The sequence below is a fragment of the Rhinolophus hipposideros genome (genome assembly GCF_964194185.1).
Source record: "Rhinolophus hipposideros genome assembly, chromosome: 23".
NCBI classification, from domain to species: domain Eukaryota; kingdom Metazoa; phylum Chordata; class Mammalia; order Chiroptera; family Rhinolophidae; genus Rhinolophus; species Rhinolophus hipposideros.
Window position 1 is genome coordinate 11,223,771 of NC_138069.1, and position 24,675 is coordinate 11,248,445.

A 24,675-nucleotide genomic window follows, 5' to 3' on the forward strand; every position below is an offset into this window, starting at 1 on the left:
CTAACACAATCATCATACTTAGTGGTAAAACATTGAAAGTTTTCCCTTGAAGGGGCCGGCCCAATGGCTCAGGCGGTTAGAGCTCCATGCCCTCCTAACTCCGAAGGCTGCCGGTTCAATTCCCACATGGGCCAGTGGGCTCTCAACCACAAGGTTGCCAGTTCGATTCCTTGAGTCCCGCAGGGGATGGTGGGCTGTGCCCCCTGCAACTAGAGGCGGCAACTGGATCTGGAGCTGAGCTGTGCCCTCCACAGCTAAGACTGAAAGGACGACAACTTGAAGCTGGGCAGCGCCCTCCACAGCTAAGATTGAGGGCACAACAACTTGACTTGGAAAGAAGGCCTGGGGGTGCACACTGTTCCCCAATAAAGTCCTGATCCCCTTCCCCAATAAAATAAAATAAAAAGAAAGTTTTCCCTTGAAAATTGGAACAAAACAAAGATACCCATTACTACCACTTTTATTTAACATTATATAAGAGGTCCTGGTCAACACAGTGAAGGAAGAAAAGAAATAAGAATTGGAAAAGGAAGAAGCAAACTGCTGTTATTTAAAGATGATATAACAGTGAAAAGAATTACAGATAATTTTTTATTAGTTTTTTTTTATTAGGGAATATTGGGGAACAATGTGTTTCTCCAGGGCTCATCAGCTCCAAGTCGTTGTCCTTCAAGTTAGTTGTGGAGGGCGCAGCTCAGCTCCAAGTCCAGTGCCATTTTCAATCTTAGTTGCAAGGAGCACAGCCCACCATCCTATACGGGAATTCAACTGGCGAGCTTGTTGTTGAGAGTTTGCGCTCTAACCAACTGAGCCATGCGGCCACCCCTCCAGAAGCTCAGGGCAGCTCGTTGTCTTCAATCTAGTTGTGGAGGGTGCAGCTCACTGGCCCCTGTGGGAATCGAACCACCAACCCTGTTGTTCAGAGATTGCGCTCTAACTAACTGAGCCATCTGGCTGCCCAATTACAGATAATTTGAATTATTAAGAGTTCAGCAAGTCTCCTAGACTTAAAAAAACATCAATATACAAAAATCAATGTATTTAACAACAACAAAGAGAAAATTGTATATTAAAATGATAGCATTTGTAGTATCATTTAAAAATACCAAATCACTAGGAATAAATCTGATAAAAGTTGAGTAAGTCTCCAATGCAAATAAAAATGGAAAGTATTATTGACAGAAATTAAAAATCTTAACAAATAGAGAGATATGGTGTTCATGGATTTGTAGATTCAATATTACAAAGATTGTCAGTTCTTCCCGAAATGATCTATAGATTCAATTTTTTAAAAAAACTTTTATTTATTTTAAGTGTGTTTTTCCAGGACCCATCAGCTCCAAGTCAAGTAGTTGTTTCAATCTAGTTGTGGAGGGCGCAGCTCACAGTGGCCCGCCCATGCAGGGATCAAACCAGCAACCTTGTTAAGAGCATCACCTTCTAACCAACTGAGCTAACCGGCCACCCTATAGATTCAATTTTATTTCTAATAAAAATTCATCATAATTTTTTGTGGAACTTGACAAGATTATTCTTAAATTTACATGGACATGCAAAAGGCCAAGAATAAGTCACTCTAGAGGAAGAATGACATTGGAAGAATTGCTATACCAGATTACTCTAAAGCTACAGTAATTAAGAGAGTGTGGCATTTGGGGGTAAACAGTTCAATGGAATAGAGATGAGATTACAGAAACAGACCTTCACACATCTAGACACTTGATTTCTGACAGAGATGGCAGTGTATAGCAGTGGGAAAAAGACAGACTCTCAATGAACTTGGCTGGAACAATTGGGTATCCCTATGGCAAAAGAAAGAAATTGAACCCCTACCTCACACCATATACCAAATCAACTCCAGGGCCATATGGAACTATTATAAAAGGCAAAATTGTAAAGTTTTTGAATAATAATATAGAAGAGTCTTTCATAATCATGGGTAAGAAAAATTTTCTTAAAGCACAAAAAGTGTCACAAAAGAGAGATGGATAGAATGAAGAATCTATTAATCAAAAGATAACATTAAGAGAGTGAAAAGACAAGCTACAGAGTAGCAGAAGACAATTGCAATAGGTAAACCTAACAAAGGGCTTGTATCCAGACTATATACAGAATTGATAGACTTAATAATAAAAGGCAATTCAATGGAAAAATGGGCAATCCAAACTCATCAAGTTGCATATATTAAATATTACAGCTTTTTGTACGTCAATCATACCTCAATACAGTGGTTTTTAAATAAACAAATAACTAACATGGCGAAAAGGAAAAGAAAAATGGGCAAAAGATAGACTCTTTGAAAAAGAAGAAAGCCAAAGGCCAATATTATAAAAAATTGCTCAACTTCTTTGGTAGTTAGGGAAATGCAAATTAAAATTATGATGAGATACCTCCTACACACTTACTAAATTGATGAAAATTTAAAGGCCACAATACCAAATATTAGCAAAAATTGTATCCATATAAATTTACACAAACTTGTACAACCACTTTGTTCAGCATTATCCAATTAAGCTAAAAACTAACATATTCTTATGACCCCGCAATTGCATACCTAGGCAAATATTTTACCGAAAAGAGTACTTATAGGACAGGAAACATGAACAAGAATGATCATAGAAGCTTTGTTTGCAATAGCCCTATCATAGGTCAAGTTCCCAGAAAACAGATGCTGAAGTGGAGTTTGGGGTACAAGATATTTACTAGGGATATCAGGGATCAACATCTATGAAAGGAAGGGAGAGGAAGCAGTATTAAGCAGAAGTCAAACTGTGATTCAAGTTCTAGGAAATCTAACCTAACTTGGCAGGGGATTCTGGAGCAAATATTGTGTGTCTGAATTGTCCCTTATGGGATGAAAATGGTCCAGCCTCTATAGCTTTGCTTTGTCACTGGATGCAAGCTACTCTGGGAAGGGGCAAGGCAGCTCAGGAGGACCCCAAAGAAACTAACAATTTGACCACACTGCCTGGAACTGGACAGCAAATCCTTTCATGAGGTGGGATCTGGGTGGTACATCTTTGCACTTGCCACAAGCCCAAACTGGCAACAACCCAAATGTCTGTCAGCTGAAGAAAGGTTAAACTCTGCTGTGTTCATGTGACATACCCACAATTTCCCAAAGTTTCCTCATGTACTTTTGTGATCTCTCCTTCCCAGGGCAACCCCTGATCCCATTCTTGCCAATACTTGATTTGGTCAATCTTTAAATTCTAATCCTCCTAGTGAGCGTGTAGTTTTCATTTGTATTTCCCTAATAACAAACGATGTTGAGCATTTTCTCAGGTGTTTGTTATCTAAATATCTTCTTTGGCGAATTCTTCTTCTTCATTTTTTTGGCCCATTTTTAAATTGGGTTGTATATCGTCTTTGTATAATATTTGCACAGGTAATTTTGTATGTGGCTCATACGTATCGGCCTAGAAGCCACATTGAGTTAATATTTGTATATGGTACATGGTGTGAGTAACAGTCAAGTTTTATTACGTTGCATGTAGCCATCCAATAGTTCCAGCACCATTTGTTGAAAAGATTGTTTGTTCGCCATTGAATTGCCTTGGTACTATTTGTTGAAAATCAATTGATCATGTGTGTGGGGGTCTATTTCTATTTTTACACTAATATCACATTTTTCATACTAGCTTTTCAATTCACCTGAATTCATATAGTATATGGTTTAAGGTAAAGATCTGGATTAATTTTTTTCCCAAATAGTTAACCAGTTGTCCCTGGGGGCGGGAAATCATGCTTTTTATGTCTTCTGTTTTGAGGACCAAGTTTATTATAGATGGATTTATCATGCCATATATAAGCATCTATTTCTGGGCAATTCTCTTTCATTGATATGTCTGTGGTTTCAGTATCAGTTCTCTGGAGAATGTTTTGATCACCATTCCTACCTGGGGATAAAGAGGGAGCCCAGAACTCCACCTGCTGTAGGAAAACTGCCCCTCCTCAGACCTCCAGGTCACCATCAGCTGGAGTAAAAGAGGGCTCTTGTCAAATATTCTCTCTTCCCACCTGCCACCAAACCCAGCTAGCCACCTCCCTCTGCCTTGGGCCCCTCAGGACTGCTCTCATCAGGCCCTTTATCCCTGTTCATATCAGTCCCCACAAGAGGCCCAGAATTCTCTGGGCATCCCTCATCCAGGACTCTCAGCCCCCTTTGGCTCTATGTTTCCCTTTTCTGACCTCATCGCCCATCCTGCTCCATGGACTCTCTGAAACTCATAGCGTGACATCAGTAAACACCACATATCCTCAACCTCGTTTTGGAATGTCCCCTTTGCTTTCTTGCTCTAATGGAAAACTGCGTCTCCTATAAGGACTCCACGTCCCAGCAGCATCTCAAATGGTGGCTTTTTTCCCTCTTGTGGTCCTTGTGTCCTGTGTCCAGGGGTGGGAGGTGCTCATTTTGCCCCCCAGTACCACTTCTGACCGTTTGCCCTCCTTCTTACAAACACCCATGTTTGAATGCCAGGTGATCAGAGCCACCCATTTCCCCCCTTTTTGCAGTCATTTACAGACCTCTGTCACTTGCCCTCATTCCTTGAAGATTTTAGCTCCTGGCCTGCAGCAACCCTCTCCAAGGCCCCTTCTGTCTTAGTGTCTTACTTCATCATTCATGTAGATGAACAGGCCTCTCAGCCCCGTGGCTTCCTCTTCACAATCTGGCTTCCACAGTTCCTCAGCCTCTCATTCCCATAGCCAGACTTTGACCTAGTCGTCATCTGTCAGTGCAATCCCTCCATCATCTCAACGTCATGCGTCCTGCTCCCTGATAAACACTGCCTCTCTCTCAGCTCTCTCCAGTAGCAGCACTCCAATAATTCTTCCCCAAACCTGCTGATCCACGGAAAAGCTCATCATCCGCCACTCCCTCGTGCCCCACTTCCCTCTATACCCAGCTCAGAGTCCATGATCCAGTACTGCATGCTTGCCCTTGCCCCTCACTGCAGTATAGTCACCTGGCAAAACCAGAAAGCTGGTTAAACTCAACCCTCTACCCACTCTACACCTGCACCCACAGGCTGTCCGGAACTGATGACAAGCCCAACGGGCTGACCACTCTCACTTTAAATCAATGACCATCAGCCTCCCTAAGAGACCGAGAAGCTGCCCAGTAATCATACTACATCCCCAAGTCTACCCAGCCAACTGCTTCATATCTCCTCCCCCACCTCACTCTCCACGGACAGCCTCTTCTTAGTTTGCTAAGAAAAGGAGGCCCTCAGATCGATTCTACGGGCTCCGCCACGGCCTCCCCACCCACCTACACCTGTGCTCATGAACCTTCCATGTCCCTCATACGGGTGAACCATCCATGCTCCTGTTCAAGGACAACCCCCTTCTTTGTGCACCAGATGCCATCCCCACCTGTCTACTCAAGGACTTCACTCCAACATTTATCCCCTTTCTTATCCACATCATCAAAATTTCCCTCTCTCTGGGATTAATCACATCAACACACAAAAATACCGTGATTTTTCCATCTCAAAGAAAACCTCCTCTTCGTCTTACATTCTCCTCAGAGTCTCACCCAGTTTGTCTGATCCTCCCCATGGCAGAACTCTGGAAGGAATGGACTCTTCTGGCCACCTCAAATCCTCTCCTCCCTTCCTTTCTCCCATGCACTCCCATCAGACTTTGGCCCCCACCGCTTGTGCTCGTGAACTCTGCATGCTGTGAAATCTCAGGCGTCACTTTCCTTGCCTCTCCGTAGCAGGTAAAGTTCAGCTCTCCCTCCTGGGTCCCTGGATCACCACCACCCTCTCCGGGCTCCCCTCCTACCTCTCTGCTTGCTCCTTCTCTGTCTCCCTTGCTGGCACCTCCCCCAAGGCTCAGTCCGTGGACTTTTTTTTCATCTCTTGTCTATACATACTCCCTTGATACTCTCCTCCAGTGTCCTGGCTTTAAACACCATTCCGTTGCTGACGACTTCCAAATTTATATCACTGGCCTAAGCGTTTTTCTGAATTTCAACTCTCATTGTCTCTAGGCAGTCTCCTGACGCTGAATCATGGCCAGCCCCCTCCAGTCAGGCCTAAGCTCGCCAGTTCTTCCCAGTCCATAGCTGGCCTACTTCCCCATAGACATTTGAGTCCCAGTCCACGCTATGCACAGGCTGTGGAGCAAGGGTAGTTGGAGTTGGGGCCAGTGGCTCAGTGAACGTTGCAGGGTGCTGGACTCCCTCTCCACTTCGGGCTGGCTGAGCAGCTCCGTGTGAAGCACTCCTGGCTGGGTCAAGATAGTCACTGTGGCTGCGTCTCATAGACACACAGGTGCGGGTGCCCGCCCCTCGACACCTGTACCCTCTGCCTGCTCTGTGTCTCCTTCCTGCCTTTCTCCCCAGATTCTGGGCCACAGGAACCTTTCAGAAGGACAGTGCTAAAGGCCCAGTCCTGAGGACATTGCCCATCCATCTCATGGCCTCCATGCCAAGCTGGGATTGTCTCTCCTCTGGACTTCATAGCTCTCCGGGACCCCACTGGAAATAGGCCAAGTGGGAGCTCTGTAAAGCCCTTCTAAGCTCCTCTCCCACCTTTTCCGGGCTTACTCCTCTGGAACCATACCTTACCTGAGGAATCGATGTAGGCTTTCAAGGTGGGTTCTGTCTCCTGGGCCCACTGCGCACAAATGGAAAGCCAAAAGTGCTGTTTGTCGCAACAGGGCCGTCTGTCCTCCAAGAAGCCTCCTGAGTGGGCTTCTCAGCAGTGATGGGACACAGGGCAGTCTTCTACTCCCCACACCACTCAAGGCTACAATTTTGGAAACCAAGAATTAAAGGCTGAAATTCTCAGTGCCCTGCGGTCTTGCAAAGTGGGAGGATCCTAAAGGAGGGTCAGCTTCCCTTAGAAGCCAGGCACATTGGCACGAGGTACCCGGGTAAACAAGCAATCTTGGGGCAATGTTAATCTGCTTTTTCCTCTTCTTCAGAATGCTTGGTCGAGTCTAAATTGAATTATTAATCTAGTCCTGTGTGCCCGTGTCACTTTTCCAGACAACCAGTTTATTCATGACTTGCCCACTATCAATTTCAACATGTAATTTGCAATGAAATTTGACTGATCAGCAATACCATAATTAGTTGCAAATGTCTGTGCTTGTATTTGTTTGGCGTAGGGGCTTTTTCTTTAAAGTGACGGAGGCCAGTAAACGCCATGACCTTGCTCTGGGACATAGGACACTGGCAGCAGTTGTGTCTTGGGTTAGGGACAGGCTGGCTGGTGAATAGATTGTGGGGACTTCAATCTGCAGCCCCTGGAGTTGTGTTTTCACCTTAACACTTTTGCGTTCACCAAGAATAATCTGAGTTGGGTAGATGATCACACATGTAATCCATGAAGAAAAAGGAAGCTGGCATTGCCTTGCCTGGCCTCTCCCTTCAATGTCCCCAGATCTGCTTGCACACCTTCAGTAACACAGAGCTTCCTGTCTGGTGAAGCAGCTTTACTCGTGAGAAAGTTCTTCCTTGCTTGGGCTCCCACCTGCAAGTTGTAAGTCTGTCCCACCTAGTCCAGGGTTCTAGTGTGAACTCAGAAATTGTTACATTGCATGAGCTTGGGCCAGTCCCTAAGACTAAATTAATCCATCTGATAAAAAGGGAATCTGGTTGTCCCGTTGCAAGGATTATAACAGAGTTTCTAGCTGCAAACAATAGAAATGGGCTCCCAAGGAGATTGACTTAGCAGGAAAATAATAGTGACATCGAGCAGCTCAGAGAAGCTCTGGGCAGAACAGGAAAGCAGCCCCAAGAGGCCCCATAGCCACCGGCGAGGCCCCAGATCCTGCTGCAGAGCTGACTCAGTCAGGACCGAGTGGCCAGCACCGTTCCCGCCACCCCCCGCACTAGGCTCTGTGGGCTGGGCTGCAGCATCTTGTCCATGCCCTTGGGTGCCATCAGCTCTCCTGCCCTAGGAACGCTGGCCTGTGGCGCTCACAATAACCACCAAGGAGAACTTGCTGTGGTCCCAGCTTCTTTGGGCCACCAGCTCCTGGGTCACAGTCTCGAGTCGCAAGTCTGACCGTCAGCGCCGAGGTCATGGGCCCAGATACAGTGAGGCTGGGAAACTTTCAGCCGCTCTGGTGGAAGTGGCTCTACCTCAGAATAAGGGGAATTCCCCATCACAGATCCTGGGTAGCCAAAAAGAAGAACAGAGAATCAAAGAAGATAATAGATGTTAAAGAGGTTTGAAAAGGGATCAAGCTCTACATACCTGCCAAAGATTATTATTCATTCTCTGTTTCTGCAGGGCCAGAGGGGAGACACTTTGGTCCCTAGACTCAAAGACAGCACAGTGCCATCAGGGAGGAAGGAGGCATAGGCTGGTGACTCTGGTGGATTTCAGGGTGCCCCGATCACGTGCTGATTACCTGTGAAGTCCCAAGTCCCAGAGGGGTGGCCAACATCTGGGGCCTCTCAGGCAGCCCGGTGTTTTCTGGGATGAGGTGGTGTCTCGTTTTCTCACTGTACCTGGGGCTGTGTGTCAGTCCACTGAGGTCTTCTTACCCAGGTCCAGGCCCGAGAGGTCCTGGGCACATGGGCCTCTTCCCTGTGCAGAACTGTGGGAGCTCCCCTCCGTGGCCTCCACCCCTCCCTCTTCTGGTCATAGCCCCTCAATTTTCATCTGAGGAACTCCTCCTCTTGTCGTTTTCAGCTCGTGTCCTTCAGGTGGACTTAATCGCTGGCCGGAGAGTCACATGTGAATCCGAGTTGTGTAGCACACTCTGTATGCAACTCTGCACAGTGTTGGCTTGGAGATTGGCAGATGAGCCAAGCCAAGCCATCAGATCCAGTCAGAGCCAATCGTGGGTATTGAGTGACTCAGAAAAAGATGTCCTTTCCCCTGGCCTTGGAGATGTGAGCTGTTAGCCTGGAGCTGCTGGGTTCTCAGGAGTCCTAAAACTTGGGCCAGCCCAGTGGCTCAGGCGGTTAGAGCTCCGTGCTCCTAACTCTGAGGGCTGCCGGTTCGATTCCCACATGGGCCAGTGGGCTCTCAACCACAAGGTTGCTGGTTCAATTCCTCGAGTCCCACAAGGGATAGTGGGCAGCGCCCCCTGCAACTGAGATTGAACACAGCACCTTGAGCTGAGCTGCCTCCCAAATGGCTCAGTTGGTTGGAGCGTGTCCTCTCAACCACAAGGTTGCTGGTTCAACTCCTGGGCTGCGCCCCCTGAAACTAGCAATAGCAACTGGACCTGGAGCTGAGTTGCACCCTCCATGACTGGGACTGAAGGGACAACAACTTGACTCGGAAAAAAGTCCTGGAAGTACACACTGTTCCCCCCAATAAAGTCCTGTTCTCCTTCCCCAATAAAATCTTAAAAAAAAAAAAAAAGTCCTAAAAACTGAGTAGAGCTGTGGAGGCACAGGCAAAGAGGTAGGTGGCTTAACGGGTGACAGGGCCAGGAGGGAGCAGAGAGTCTCAGAGGGCTCGCCCTAGCCTTGTGCAAGCAAACCAGGCTGATCCCTGCAAGTGCGGGGCTGGGCTCGTGAATGTCCGCACTGAGGTCAGTTCCCCACAAACCTCCCAAGAACTCATGCTGCTCAGATAACCCCCCCAGTCCTCTGGAAGAAAAAGGGGAACACATCTTATTGTAGGGCCAGGGCACGGGAGGGGCAGAGAGGCCAAGTTGAGGCCCATTTCAGACTTGGCCTTGGGCCCCAGTTTCACTAGTCTTTCTACATTGTTCAAGCTCCCCTAGATTGTCAACAGTCCGCTGGCCCAGCTCAACAGCATGTAGGACGTGGCCTGGTACCTGAGAGGTTTCTTCTGTGATGTTCACTTAAGGAGCGGGGCTGTGGGCTAATGGCCCTGCTGCGTCTTTTCTCAGGGAGGAGAGCTTCCCATCTCAAATGTCTGGATGGAAAGAAAAGGGCATCACTGGATCATTCCAATGCTAGGAGTCGCTAAGAGTACCTTGCACACAGTAGGTGCTTCTCAACCCTTGTTGAAAGGCTGGAAGGAATACGTTTCAGTCTTGGGAGCAGGACCTGGGTCTGCCTTAAAGCCAGATAAGTACCCACTCTATAGGCTGGAGAAGCCTCATGGTTGGACCCAGAGGGAGCAGGGCCGGCCCCAGGCTACACAGAAGTCCCTGGAGTGGCTCAGTTACTGCAGAGGACAGTGTCAGCTTGGAAGACGAGCCCCTGAAATCAGAGAGAAGCAGAGCCTGCCTATCTTCACCCCCCTATACAGATGGGCAAACTGAGCCTTAAAGAAGATTGGTGCCTGGTCCCCACCTCACAGCTAATCTGCTCAATCCCGGATTAGTGCTGTGCTATCATGCCCATGCCTTCCATCTCTCTCTCCTCCAGTTCTGAAAAGCATCACTGCCCACTCACACACAGCCACACCCACCCTGGGTCAGGCACCCCACCTTTTGCCTGCCTCTAGAACAGGGGCCAGCAAACTGTGTAAAGGGTCACATAGTAAACATTTCAGTTTTTGCTGTGCACAGGTCCATACAGCTCTCTGTTGCAGCTACTCGACTCTGCTTTGTAATATGAAAGCAGCCAGAGACAATATGTAAATGAATGGGCCTGGCTGTGTTCCTTTGTTTATGAACACTAAAATTTGAATTTCTTATAATTTCCACATGTCATGAAATATTCTTCTTTGATTTTGTTTTCAACCATTAGAAAATATAAAAACTATTCTTAGCTCATGGGCTGTACAAAAATAGGCAGAGGGCCACATCAGGCCCTCAGGCCATCGTTTGCCAATTCCCTGTTCTAGAATGTGCTGTCCTGGGGCTTGGACTCCCAGAGTCACTGAGGCGATAAGTCAAGTCATACCGAAATCCGGGTGGTAAGAGAGTGACGAACCGTTCTGGTTTGCCCAGCACTGAGGGGTTTCTTGGGATGTGGGAGTTTTAGTGCTACAAGCAGGACAGTCCTGGGCAAACCAGGACAGTTGGTCACCTGGTGGTAATCATTAACCCAAAGAGACCGGCTTCAGGAAGTGGCCCGGCCAAGGTTCTGGTGCGGCCGTCGAGGTTCCTGCCCCATGCACTGCTTAGTCCTGTGGTTTGTGGTGGGGCCTTGTCCCGCTCTGCCTGCCCTCAGCAGGGAGATGCCCCCTCCTCCAAGCGAGAAAACCTCTGTGGTCTGGGCTCTCTCAAAAGGCAGGAAGTTGAATCATCAGCTCCGGTAACGTCTCAGTCAGCCTGTGGGTCTGCCCCGGGAGCTCAGGGCTCCAGGCCCAGGGGGCTGGCTCCACCCTTTTTTGCTGCTTTCTCTCACCAGGAAAGCTCTAGAGGGAGGCTTCCCATGAGGCTTCTGAAGAAATGAGAGCTGTTGAGTCAGGTGGGGAGGAAAGCTGGATGGCCGGTCTACCCAGGCTCTCACCCAGCTCCAGCCTGAGCTCCCTGTGTGACTTTCAATGAGTCCCTTGCCCTCTCTGTTTCTTGGCTTTGGCTTCTACCACAGAAATGCTGATTCTTGAAATGCCCTTGAATTAAGAGCGTGGATGATGACCAAAGTGAGAGCATCCTGGGTCCCTGGAGGACTCGTTCTAGCCTTACAAGCAGAGAGGCAGGACACTCAGACACACATCTCTGTCTCTCATTCACGTGGGAGCCGGACCTGACCAGCCACCCCGTTCAGACTGTGGAGGCTTTAGGAAGGCAACGAGTCTGGATCTGGGGGGCTGCAGGAGAGGGGCAGAAAAGGGGAAGTCAGTTAAAGAGGGATACTCACCAATAATGACAACAATAATCATACCATCTGTTGTTTACTAAACACAGATTTGCCAGCCCCTGGATGATCTCATTTGATCCTCACAATGACCCTTTAAGAGAAAGACTATCATTATTTCCATTATAAGTCAGGCAAATGAAGCCCAGAGTGGTTAACTCCCTTGCCCATGGCCAAACAGCTACCCAATAGCAGAGCAGGCATTAATTGCTTTATTAGACTGTAGCTTTGAGGTTCGGTGCCTATGGTTCAGAAAGCCCATAGGTGCCAGGGGGAGGGATGAGCTTCCCAGAGAAGTCAAGGGTAGATGGGGCGTAAAGTGTTTTTCTTTCTTGGTGCTATATAAGGACCTCCAGGAAACACCTAAAAGTCTAGGGTTTGCTGGGCTTGGGGATCGTGCCCTTGGATAAAGCTGATCTCAACCCACAGATTCTCCAGATTGTCTCCAAAGACCTAGTGAGGAATTGGACACAGCAGGATTTGGCTGCTAAGCATTTACTTTTTGAGCAAAGGCGGCTGGCTCTGCTTCATCGGTGCTCACGGGTGTCTCTGTGTGCCCCTCCCTGGCCCAGCATGGGTACCACATTCAGGGTTCAGACGGTGGGCCACCAGGCCCATGCCATGCCCTGCTTGGTTTCCCTCTTGCTCTGTAAGGAAACGGACAATGAGAGCATGGCAGGTCTAACCACACTTGGCAGAACACAAGTCTGTAGGGTCATTAACCAGGTGTGCTCCCGAGTAGAGGCAGCCCCCAACTTAGCTTTCCTCAGTGACCAAGTGGGTAGATGATCCTAGGAAGAGGCCAACCCAGCTATCCAGGCCACTGACTGGACCCCCAACATAGGCTCAGACAGGGCCCGGAGATGCCTTCTTTCCGATGAACAGCAAGTTCAAAATCAGGCTTAGCCAAACCCCTCTCGAGGGCACCATGAAAGTCTGCACAAAGCCCTTGATCTAAAAAGGGTTTTGTTCATGTCTACTATGTGGTCACTTACTAAATTGGTAAGAGTGGGGATTTTAGAGGCTTTATTAACCTAAGGACCTAGTAGGGGCCAGGTCTGGACTGAAGCCTTAGGATGGAGGTAGGAGAACTAGAATCTGAGTGCAGGGGCTGTGGCTATGCTCCTGACCCCCACCTGGGCCTGCATTGGCCCCCCGGCCTCAGGAGCCAAACCATCCTTGCAGACACTTGGCTTCTGTTACTGGCTATTTTGGGCAGCCCCGAGCTAGACTTGATTATGGCAAAACTGAAATAGTTTCTTATTAGACGTGGTTGGCGTTCCCTTCCAAGTGAGCCTTTTTGAGACCCTTGGGGTCTTGTGGTGAGCACCCCCCCCCAATCCTACCCTCCAGTCTCTCTGGCAGGAAAGGCGGAGCAGCCTAGACAGCTCAGCTCACTGAGGGCCTCTGCAGAATATGAGCTCTATGGGCACATGTGGGGCCAAGAGCCAGTGGCAGGGCAATGCCTCAGGTCCTGTCTGGGCCCAGCCTCTTCCCTGTCCCCAGCTCTTCCCCGAGAAAGGGCAACACAGGACTGGCCCGTTGAGGACACTGGGACTGTGCCCAGGGAGTGACAGTTCTGGGCCTCTCCCTACGTGGGGGACCTGGGAGGCCCCAGTCCTTCCTGAGTCCAAAGGCCACTAACAGCCCAGTGGCTGAGAGCATGTGGAGGGGCCGATCTTCAGGCAGCTGCAGGACAAAGGAGGGTGGGCCAGAGAGAAGGCAGAGGCTGAGCTGAGTGCATATCCTGGGGCCTGAATGCATCTCTGCCTGGGCAGGGCTAGGCCAGCGGGCTGTCCTCAGCTTCCCCACCAGCTGCCCCCCACCCCGCAGCCTGCGCCTCTGGACAAAGCTTCTTTGATCCCTCCTGTTCCTGGGGGTCTCCTGTAGGACTTGAGTGAGATATCACCAGGCTGCCAAGCTCCAAAGGCAAGTCCCTGCCCAGCTACTCCTGGCAGACCGTCTCCCCGCCAGGGCACTTTGGCCTTATCAGGGCTGGATGCTGTTAGACTTGCCAATGGTGGAATTTCTGACCCAGGGCAGGTGAGAGAGGGAGATCATTTGGGTCAGGGGGCTCTTTGCAAGCCCCTCAAATTGCCTCAGGTGGGCAGTGCTGCACTGCAGCCCTTATCGCTAGTGGGGCCAATAGGCTCAATGGGGCCCCAAGTGGTGGGAGCAGGGGGACCTCAAACTCACAAGGAGCTCTTTGGACATGCAGTGTGGCCAGAGCAAGGGAGACCGTCCAGCAGTCAAGGCTGTTGGTGTGGGATAGCTCTGACTCTGAGGTGGTAAGTGCCCATCGTGGGGACATCCTGGCACAGTGAGAAGGCTGGGCAGGGATGGTGAGGAGGGAATTTGGGAATGGATGAGGGGCTGGACTCCAGGCGTCTGGCTCCCTGATTCTGGGTTTGGCACGGAATAGGGAGGAGGCTGAAAGGGACAAGAAAGAAGATACCCATCTGGGTACTATGTTGCAGACTAAGTGAGCCTTCAGACTGTGAGGATCTGAGAAATCAGAGGAAGGCACCAGCACTTCCACTTCAGTGTCTGACACTTTCTTGAAGAGGTAGGCCTGCTGATTGAGAAAGAAAAGCTGTCGAGACAGGGGGACTATGGGAGCAACAGTCTGGAGGTGGGAACATTCCAGGCAGGTGTAAGGACCAGAGAGCCACCCAGGGGAAATGTGTACAAAGCTTGAGTAATGAGGTGGCAAGTGGTGGAGAGCTCTGGCCCTGAGCTCCAGGCCCTTCCAAGCTCTTGCCCACTGTTATGGGTTGAATTGTGTGCCCACAAAAAGATATATTAAAGTCCTAATACCCCTTATTTGAATGTGACTTTATTTGGAAATAGAGTCTTTGCAGATTTAAGTGAATTAAGATAAGGTCATCAAGGTGGGCCTTAATCTGGTATGACCGAGATCCTTGTAGAAGTGGGAAATTTGGACACAGACATAGGCACACATGAAGAAGGCCATGTGAAGACACAGACACACACAGACACAGAAGGAAGACGGCCATGTGAAGATGGAGGCAGAGATTGTAGTTATGCTGCCGAGGAACACCAGCCAGGAGCCACCAGAAGCTGGAAGAGGCAAAGAAGGGTCCTCCCCTGGAGGCTTTAGAGGGAATATGGCCCTGCTGACACCTTGATTTCGAACTTCCAGCCTCCAGAACAATGAGAGAACACATTTCTCTTGTTTTAAGCCACCCAGTTTGTGGTACATACTTTGTTACGGCAGCCCTAGGAAACTACCACACCAGGCTGGTTCTGCTGCCTAGAATACCCTTCCACCTCGTCCCTTCTGGCCAGCGCTCTCACCTGCTTCCCGTCCCATCACCTGTTCCACGGAGGCAGAGTTGAGTGCAGTGTCTCTGCGTAACCCCATGCCGAGCCCTTTTCCATTAGATCTGTAAGGTTTGCTGGCCAGCCTGCATCCCCACCTACACTGTAAGCTCCTCAGGGCAGAGCCTGGCCTGTAGTCAGCATGGTCAGCATGGTGCCTGGTACACAGTGGGTGCTCAGTCAATGTGAGGGGAATGGAGGAGGAGTCGAGACGTTCCGAGCCCCTTTCAATCGGGGATGAACCATCTACTCCTCCTCAGCCTGGCCTCGCTCAGGTGGGTTCAGGTCAGTCCGAAGAGAGGTAATAGCATCATCCACATGGGCCACAGCCGGCCCCCTCCTGGCCCTGTGTGAGTCTGAATAACGGGGAAATTCCTAAACTTCCCTTGCAATTAGGCCATTAGCCCTCAGAGTTTGCCACAACATCACTGCTCAGGTCCCTCCAACAAGGGGACTGTGTCTGTGGCTTGATGACTCATCCCGCAGCCTTGGGCGGGACCCAGGCCTGGGGACTGTGCCAGCCAGAGCGGGTTAGGCACTTGGACATCCCGTTGCCCTGACCCAGGCCCCAGGAACGGAGTGTACTCAAGGCTTGAGGACAAAAATCTGGAGGCAGGGAGGCGACTTTCCTTTGGACTGAGACCTGAGTGATGAAAGGGAGCAGAAAGAGGAAGCCGTGGATTCAAAGGCCCTGAGGTAGGGATGAGTGTGGCATGATCAGGAATTGAAAAGAAGGCAGGAGAGGCTGGAACATGGCGAAAGAGAGGTCAGTGGGAAGACGTGTGATCATCTACCTGGATAATCCAGAACAATCTCTCCATCTCAACATCCTTAAATTAATCATATCTGCAAAGTCCCTGTTGCTAGATGTAAGTGTAATATATTCCAGGTTCTGGGGAGCCCATCTGAGTCATCTTATGAGGGGGGCACACTGTCTCTCTCATTCTCTTGTCTGTCTCTCTCACTTTCTTGCTACATTTCTGTTTTCCCCTCTGTCTATTGGGATCTGACCATGGATCTATTGACCTGTCACCTGGCCACAATTTATCTCTCTTCCTACCCCTTTATCAAGTATCAACAAGTTATCTTTCAATCCATCATTCCTCCATGGCCTTAAGCTTTCAATTGATAACTGCATCACCCCTCAGCCATTTATCTAAAAAACTGACTTTTAAATTCAATCTATCATTTAGTTGTCCTCTGTCCTTGATGAATTATCTATCAACCATCTCGCTCCCTATTTGTACATGTGTCACATATGTGGACATTCTTTCTCAATGTCTACGGATAAATTATTAATAAATGAATAGCCCCTGAGTGCTTGCCATGTGTTCAATTCTACATCGTGGGTGGGTGAGATAAAGGGTGGATGACACCCCGTAGCCATATTAGGTCCTTTTTCGTCATCGTCATCCTCAGCACCCCCACCATTAATGTCATCACTGCCAATCCATGCACACTGTTTTTATATGGACTTTCCAGCCAAATCCAGGCTGTTCTAGTCTGCCTTTTGCTTACTAGCCATCCTGTGTATGAATAAATAATGCAGACTCATTTTAACTCCATCTTAGATAGAGTGGGGGTAGAAACGTATATCTGCTGGGCAAGCATCTTATGCATGAAATAACAAATCCTAAAGTTAAGTGGAAATTATTTTTAGGTTGTCTGGGCAGATTGCACAGAAAATGGGGACTCCAGGCATGTGTGGGCACATACAGACACACAACACAAAAACACACACATGTGGGTACCCACAGATACACATGTGTACATGCAAACACGTGTGCCCTCTCTCTTCCCTCTTCCCTGACATATGGCTCATTCCTGGCTCCCCCCCCCCCACGTACATAAAGGGCCAAAGCAGACACCTCAGCACTGATTCATGTCCTACCTCATCTTGTTTCCAGTCCAGGAATCTCGCCTTCCCCCTGGGATGTGAGGTCTTCTGGCGCAAGAAAGGTTCCTGTCCTTCTTTTGGGCAGGCCCTCTCAGCCCGGCAACCAGAGAACTGGACACCTAAGATCTGCTTGCTTTTCCTTGAACTTTGTGGGCAGTTACGGAACAGGGATGTCCAATGGCAGAGGTTCTCCAGGGAAGCCCCCACTGCCCAACACAGCTCCCTCTGTCCCGCAGGAATCTGCCTCTCTTGCCCCAGCTGGATGCCAGGATAATGCAGGGTTTTCTTCTTCTGTAGGACTCTCCTAGAGGAGCTGTATTAGGTGGATAATCGGCCTGGAGCTGGCCTAGCTGAGGATCAGCTCGACAAGAATTCCTCTGTCCAAGCATCTTCATTGCACAGGCATTCAGAGCCACTTCCTTTCCAAGCCTCTCCCACAGACCCTGGCTGGAGACCCAGCACATTTGGAAGCCGCTTGCCACCTGCCAGAGCTGCAGGTCCTGGATGGCCAGCAGTTACAGTGTCCAAGGCCAGCCCAAGCCCACAAGTTACTCTGTCCGCAGCACTAAGGAAGAAACAGCTTGCCCACTAGTGCCTGCAGGAGGCTCCCAAGGCAACCGCCTCGCCCTCTGGAGCACTTCCCAGCAGTGGGTGGCTGCTGAAGGCCAGGACACCACTTAGGAAGCCTGGACTGGGGTGAGGCACCTCTTGGGGCCAGCTGGCCATGCTGCTTCTGGTTCCACACTGAGCCTTGAGCCTATCCTTTACTCGACGCCATCCAAATCCAGTATATGCCTCTGTCCCGTCCTGTGTACCTCATCTAACACATCTCTGCAGCCTGCAGCCAGCCCAGAGTAACCACAGGAATTGTATGAGAACAGGTCTGCACCTGCGCACAGCTCACACTACCTCAGGCCCAGAGCCCAAGTCTCGGCCTCAAGCAGTCTCTGTCTCTCTCACCCAGCCCGGAGCTCCACTCAGTCGGTATCATTAACTGTTTATGGCCCACCAGGTAATGAATCACCCCCACATTTGTTCCCTAAGGAGCCAGGCTGGGTCAGGTATCCTCAAGCCAAATGTGCTTGGCAGAAATGGTACTCCACCTGTCAAAGGAGGGAGCTCCCCCAGGAGGCCATGCTGCTCAGGAACTTCTCTCTTCCCACACTGGTTCCCAGTCCCAGCAAGGCCCATGCCCAAGTGCCAGCAGACCAAAGGCCAGGTGGGGCTTCTCCTGCTCCTGCTGGAGCTCAATGTCCATGGGAAGGCTCTGGAATGGACATGGAATCTCAGGCGGGGCCCGATGGGACCTTGATGTTGGGGCCCAGAGGGGGCCAGCCAGGGCCCAGGCCACCCAGGAGTCAGTACTGGGGCTTAGATCAGAGGGCAGGCTCCTTGCCCCTGGCCACCAGGATGACACTCTAGCCCATCATTGGGCTGGGGGAGTATGTTCTTCCACCCAGCAATGCTTCTGTCCCTGGAGAAGTCTAAGCACCTGGGGGGCAACGAGCACTGCCCAAATGCAAAGGGCTTCTTGGGGCTCCCCCAGCATCACAGGGTCAGCCCTTCGCCCCTTCCCAGCCTCATCCCTACATTCCAACACAGGCATCCGGTCGTCAACGTGATGAGTATCTTTCCAAATACTTTGTTTTCTCTATGAAATCACATCGATCTGTGTGTCTGTATTTGGATTAAAATGTAGACTTTGGTAGCTATTTTTTTTAACGTGAATATTAGCCTGAAACTTACTTTTTTTTCCAGGTGTACAATAAAGTGATTCAATGAAACTAACTTTTCACTTAACACTTTCATTAGGGATCTTTTTACATCAGACACACAAAACCACATAATTCTTTTTCCTTTTGCCTTCTTTTTTGCGCTGTGGTTGATTTAGCCCATTTTCTAGTGATGGACATTCAAGTTATTTCTACTTTTTCACTGTTACAAACAATGCTATAATGACGTTCTTAAACAGATCTTCTTGTGTCCACATCAGAAGGCCTCTCTGGGATAGATTTCCTGGAAGTGGACTGCGTGCTGTCATCTCCTTCCAACCTAGGCCTCACCTTTCATCCTCAAGCAGCTTATTAGTATATTCTCCTGTACAAAGGGCAGTTCCCACTTCAGGAAGAAACCTAGGGCCAGCTATTAGCATCATATTCCATATCTCACTGCTCTGCTGTGGACCAGGCAGACACCGCCCATCTCTCTGGATCTGAATTGCCATCTATGTGCAGTTCCATCTGTAGGCCTTCTCAAGAAGCTGACTTGGCCATTCTATCCCACAGGCTCCCAAGACAGCTTGTTTTACCTTGACTATCCTGCATATGCTTAAGGACTTGTCTTCCTAAATGGACCTAAGTCCCTTGAAGACAGATCTGGACCTGGAACTCACTGCCCTAAGACAGAGCCTTGTTTATATAGGTGCTTGTTAAATGCGTGCTATTTCTAATAAAACCAAGTGACCTCCCGCGTGGCTATGAACTCATCAGTAAATGCAGGGGAGGGTCTTTGTAAGACTGCCAGATGGGAGGAGATTTACTTTGATTTATCAGAAACCCTGGAAAAGGTGACAGGGTTTTGCTTGAACTGTTCAGCTTGACTTGGAGCCAGTGCCTTTGGTTCTTGGTGGTTCTTGGATTAGGCCAGGGCCCTCACCTCCGAATGGGGCGTCTCACACTTTGATTCTGGTCAAGCTGGTCCCTGACTTGGCTGCAGTTACTGTGTGCTGCCAGCTTCCGGGGAGGCATTTAGAAACGCCAGGGATCTGCATTGCCTTCTGCCATCTGTGACCACTGGGCTGGGTCTGAGAGTCTGAGAAGGGACAGGTGGCCTGGCTGGCACATCATCCAGACATCTCCTGGGGCTGGTCAGTACCATCCCTACACCAACTGGCAAAGGTTCCGGAGGGGTGCCTCTCCCAGGCATGCATTTATAGTGCACCACAGAAAGAGCCAAGGCTGGGTCTTGCCAGGGCAGTGTCTTCAGCCACAGACACAGCCCTGGGCAGCTTTCCTCTCTGTCCCAAACTCCAGCTGCAGCCCCTGCCTGGAGCCTAGGAGGCAGAAGCTGCTGGATTTGTCCTCTCATGAATGCCGAATAATGTGCTTTGCACAGGGCTTGTCGCAGAGTAGACAGCCAGCAAATATTTACCAAATGACCAACAGAATGAATGTTCTCCCTCCCTTAGAGGGGGCCACCTAATGCCACTCACTATATGTAGGAGGATCAGGATTGGCTTCCAGAAAAAGAGGAGACAGAAGAAAGTATGAGTAAACCTCACCTGCATTTGTACAGTCTTCCCAGATTTCATTTTTTTTCCCCTTCAGGATTCTCCAGAATTCTCCAGAAACTCTACTATAAGGGCAAGTGTTGTGACCCCATTTTCCTACCCCATCTAAACCTGTGCTACAAATGTGATCTGTGGACCAGCAGCATCTGGGGGCTTGTTAGAAATGCAGACTCTCGTGCCCTAATGACTCAGAATCTGCACTTGAGCAAGATTCCAGGTGATACATGTGCATGGGCATCTTTGAACAAGTACAGCTTTAAGCAGCTAGTGATTGAACCTAGGACTTCTCACGTGGCACAGATACTGGCTCCTAGAGCATGTGGCTAACTCCATCCGGGGCTTCTGCCTACCTTGATGATTGAGACAAATTATTGAGTCAGGTGCTTTCTGTCTCTCCAGCCCTTGAATACTGTCTAGAACATAGTAGGCACTCAGTAAATGTTTGATAAATAAATGTTGAATGATTCTTGTGCTGTTTTCTCCATTTCGTGTGCTTAGGTATGCTGGACCTCTGCTTCTGGACATAAATTACAGATTATTAGAAAAGAATTTTTGTTCCTAATGAGGACCCGTGGAAGAACAGCTTTTGTCAAATGGGCAATTATTGAGAGCCAAGCCAATGCTTGGTACCAGGTGGATAAGCTCTCTGTGTTTCACAAAGTGTGGTTCAAAGCCAAGGGCATCAAGCATGACCAGGTGCTTATTAAAAATGCTTAACATGTCCAACGCTGAGCCCCTTATCCTTTCCTAAAACCTCCTCCTCCTAGTTTCCCCCATCTCGGTTAATAACAACTCCATCTTTCCACTGGCTCAAGGCGAAACTTTGTCCTCATCTCTGACTCCTTGTTTTCTCATACCCCATCAACAAATTCTGTCAGAGCTATCTGCAAAATATATACAGAATGTCACTGCTTCCACTGCTACCACTCTAGTCCAAATCTCTTACCTGGTTTATTTCAGTGACCTCCTAACGGGTCTTCCTGCGTCAGCCTTTCCCCCTTCAGTCTGCCCTCCATCTAGCAGCAGAATAACCTGTAAAATCCAGTGTCAGATTGTGTCACTCTTATGCTCCAAACCCTCCATTTCACTCTTAGCAAAAGCCAAATTTCTAACAATGCCTATATGATCTTTCCTTTGCACGTGTACATATCAAGCACATTCCTGCCTCAGGGCCTTGGTACTTGCTGGTCTCCCTATAGACAGGGAGGTTCTTAACCTTGGAATTTGTGCCATGGGCCCTTTATCAGTTTGTGATACCTGTGGACTCCTTCTGAGTATAATATCTTCAAATCCATACAACAAGTTACATAAATTATAAAGAAAACCAATTCTATGGACATACTACTCTAAAAATACTTGTAAATGTGTAATATAGTAATATGTATTTCTTTAAATTCATTAAATTACAAGAGCTGGCAGCATAATTTTGAAGTAGTGATGCGTATGATATTTCAAGCGATTTGCAAAAACTATAATGTGGTATGAAAATATCTGTGATTTCTACTAGCAACAAGTCACAGGTGCTGCTAATATCGCTGTGATTTGTCGTCTGCATTCATAATTGAAGGACATGCTTTCAATTGAAGTGAAAATACAGGTATAATCTTTTTTCCCTTCTAAGGTGAAGACGCCCTGAATTCTACCCACAGACCTCTGGAGGGGGGTGTCTGTGGACTCCAGGTCAAGAATCCTGGGCTTAGAATGCTCTTCTCCCATAAACTCTCATAGCTCACTCCTTCACCTACTTTTACTCAAAAGCCACCTTCTCACTGAGCTCTTCCCGGAGGACTCTTTTGAAATTGTATCCCCACATTCCGCTAGCCCCCTTTCCCATTTAATTTATCTCCATCACACTTACTCACCTTCCAATATAATATTTTAAAAACTGTTTTTTTTCATTGTGTATCTCTTTCCACTAAAAAGAAAGTTCCATGAGAAAAGGCGTTTTTGTCTGTCATGTCTGTACAGTGTCCCCAGCACCTAGAATGGTGCCTGGCATACAGGAGACACTCGATAAATATTTGTTGAAAAAAATGAATGATTGTATCTCCAAGAACTCTGTTTCTTTTCTTTTTCTTTTTTTGTAAAAAGTTAATGATTTGTGAGACGTTTAATAAACATTAAAGAGTTATAATTAGCTTTACAGTTATCATTCTGTTAACATTTCCAAGGTTAACCTTAAACAGTAGCAGAGAGCTGTGGGGAACCCAAGGATTCTGATGGAGCTTGCCGTCCTAAACAAGTCCTTCCAAGGACTCTTTAGGGTACCTGGGTCATACCCAAACTCAGAGAATCACCTCACAGGCAAAGTGCTGCCCATAAAATTCTTTGTTGCCTACATAGCAATCAGGCCTCCAACCCCAATCAAACCAATAATACTAATACTTTTCATTTCTGGCAGTGTGGTAAATGGAAAACACATAGCGTGTTTCCCGGAAAATAAGACCTAGCTGGACAATCAGCTCTAATGCGTCTTTTGGAGCAAAAAATTAATGTAAGTCCCTGTCTTATTTTACTATAAGACAGGGTGTAATATAATATAATAAATATAATATAATATAATACAAAATAATATAATACTAGGTCTTATAAAATATAAGACCGGGTCTAATAATATAATACAATACAATACAATAAATACAGTACAATATAATATAATATAATAATACCAGGTCTTATATTAATTTTTGCTCCAAAAGACGCATTAGAGCTGATTGTCTGTCTAGGTCTTATTTTCCGGGAAACACGGTGGGTCTGAAGGTCAGCTGGACTAGGTGCCAGTTCTGCCACCACTTGCTAGCTGTGTAACTGTTGGTAAGTTAGTAACCCTTTCTGGATAGGTAACATGGGGTTTTGTAGGGATGAAATGGGTTAGCTCACACAGTGCACAGCACAGTCTGTGCTCTATAGATGGTCATCCCTTCCCTCTTTCTCTAGGTCATTTTTTAGCTGCTTGTCAAGGATCGTGAGACCCTGATGGCTAAGAGGAGCCTGTGCAGTCCTCTCCTGCGTGTAAGCCCTCTGCAACTAGACCTAACCAGAGCAGTCCCCTTGGACTGGCGCATTATAAATTGGTGCCTTCACCCCCACCTCAGATGTGTGGCTAGACTGCCATCTGGACCTTGACCATGAAGTCCTTGACCATCTATCACAGCTTTTTCTCCTGGCCTTCCCTTTTTCCCACACTCCCTTTTGGGAGATCTTGTATATGTCCTCAAGGCAGGTAAGACAGAAATCACTGTCCCCCAGTTTTTCAGTGTTAAGAGCTTTCAGAGGGCAGAGAACACACTCACCTTTCTAAAAGGTAAGCACCAGGGAAAGTGCTAACGTGCACTATGCACCGAGCCAGGCCCTGCTTTTCATATATGTCTATGTGCACACATGGCCTGGGGAACCCTGCCATCACCATTGTACAGAAGAGGAGAAAGAGAACCAGACAGATGAATTAACTTGCCTACATCAAGCAGTTTCTGAACTAACTGCAGAGCCAGGATTAGAACCCAAGTATTTAACCATTTTGTTACATGCTCACAGCCACATCTGTCTCCAGGCACTGAGCTTGGGCTTGGGCAAATTCTACCAACTGACCACTGAGAGCTAGAACCAGGTCTGACTGGGAGGTGATACCCAGCCCCTCAATCTTGCGGCACAAGCTTCCCCAGATTTTGTGAATGAAGGCCAAGGAAGAGAAATGTTGCACTGACTCCCTTTGAGCTCCTATTTCTTTCTTGTAAAATGTGCTTATTTCAGCATCCATCATCTCCCTTTTGGTTGTGTAGACAATCCACTGTCAGATGGTTTGTGCTGTTATTATGAGTTTGTTTATTATCAGATTTATTTCTCCTATAGGCAAATGTGTTCACAACATTCCATTGGGGAATCTTAATTGTCACATAAATGTCATCTTATGTAAATTGAATATTTATCTTTGCATGGAAGGGGGTGGAGGGGAAAGAAAGAATAAACAACCTTCAGTCTTGGAGAGGGAAGGTGGTTCTGTCCCGGTTCACAACTCACCCATGTGCCTTCAAAGCCAAAGGTGAGCTGAAAAAATTATTCGATCATCTTTGAGGGGCAGCCAAAACGGAGGGGGAAGAAAAAGTTGGCAATGATACTTTTGGGATGTTGGGCCAGGCTCCCAGGTCTCCCCCCCGCCAAACCCCGCCTGAGACCAGACCACCCCCTCCCCAGCTGGGAGCATCCGGAGAAGGCAGCAGCTTGCCCCTCACTCCTCCCCATCCAGGAGGCCAGCCCTACTCCTTCCTCGAGAGAAGGTGAGCGCGGCGGGCGCAACGAGTTGAGTGGGTGTGGCCCACGGCTCCGGGAACCGACCCAAGGCCCCGCCACCGCCCGCAAGCCGCCCGACAGTCCGCCCGCCTGGCGAGCGCAAGCTCTTCTTCCAGAAACTGCGAGGATCCGAGCGCACTGTTTGTGCACCACAAGGTCAAG

At 48.4% G+C, this 24,675-nt stretch overlaps 1 protein-coding gene across 2 annotated transcripts in view; it reads left to right on the forward strand.

Moving 5' to 3' along the window:
* JADE2 (jade family PHD finger 2) overlaps positions 1-24,675 on the forward strand; it is a 107,334-nt gene that overhangs the window by 34,198 nt on the left and 48,461 nt on the right. Inside the window, exon 1 of one of the 2 annotated variants that reach the window (XM_081036127.1) lies at positions 24,509-24,669. The exons of the other annotated variant lie outside the window; for it this stretch is intronic. The gene's annotated coding sequence lies outside the window, so the exon portion shown is untranslated. Of the gene's footprint in view, positions 1-24,508; positions 24,670-24,675 lie in introns of those variants that run through there. 2 annotated transcript variants of the gene reach the window in all.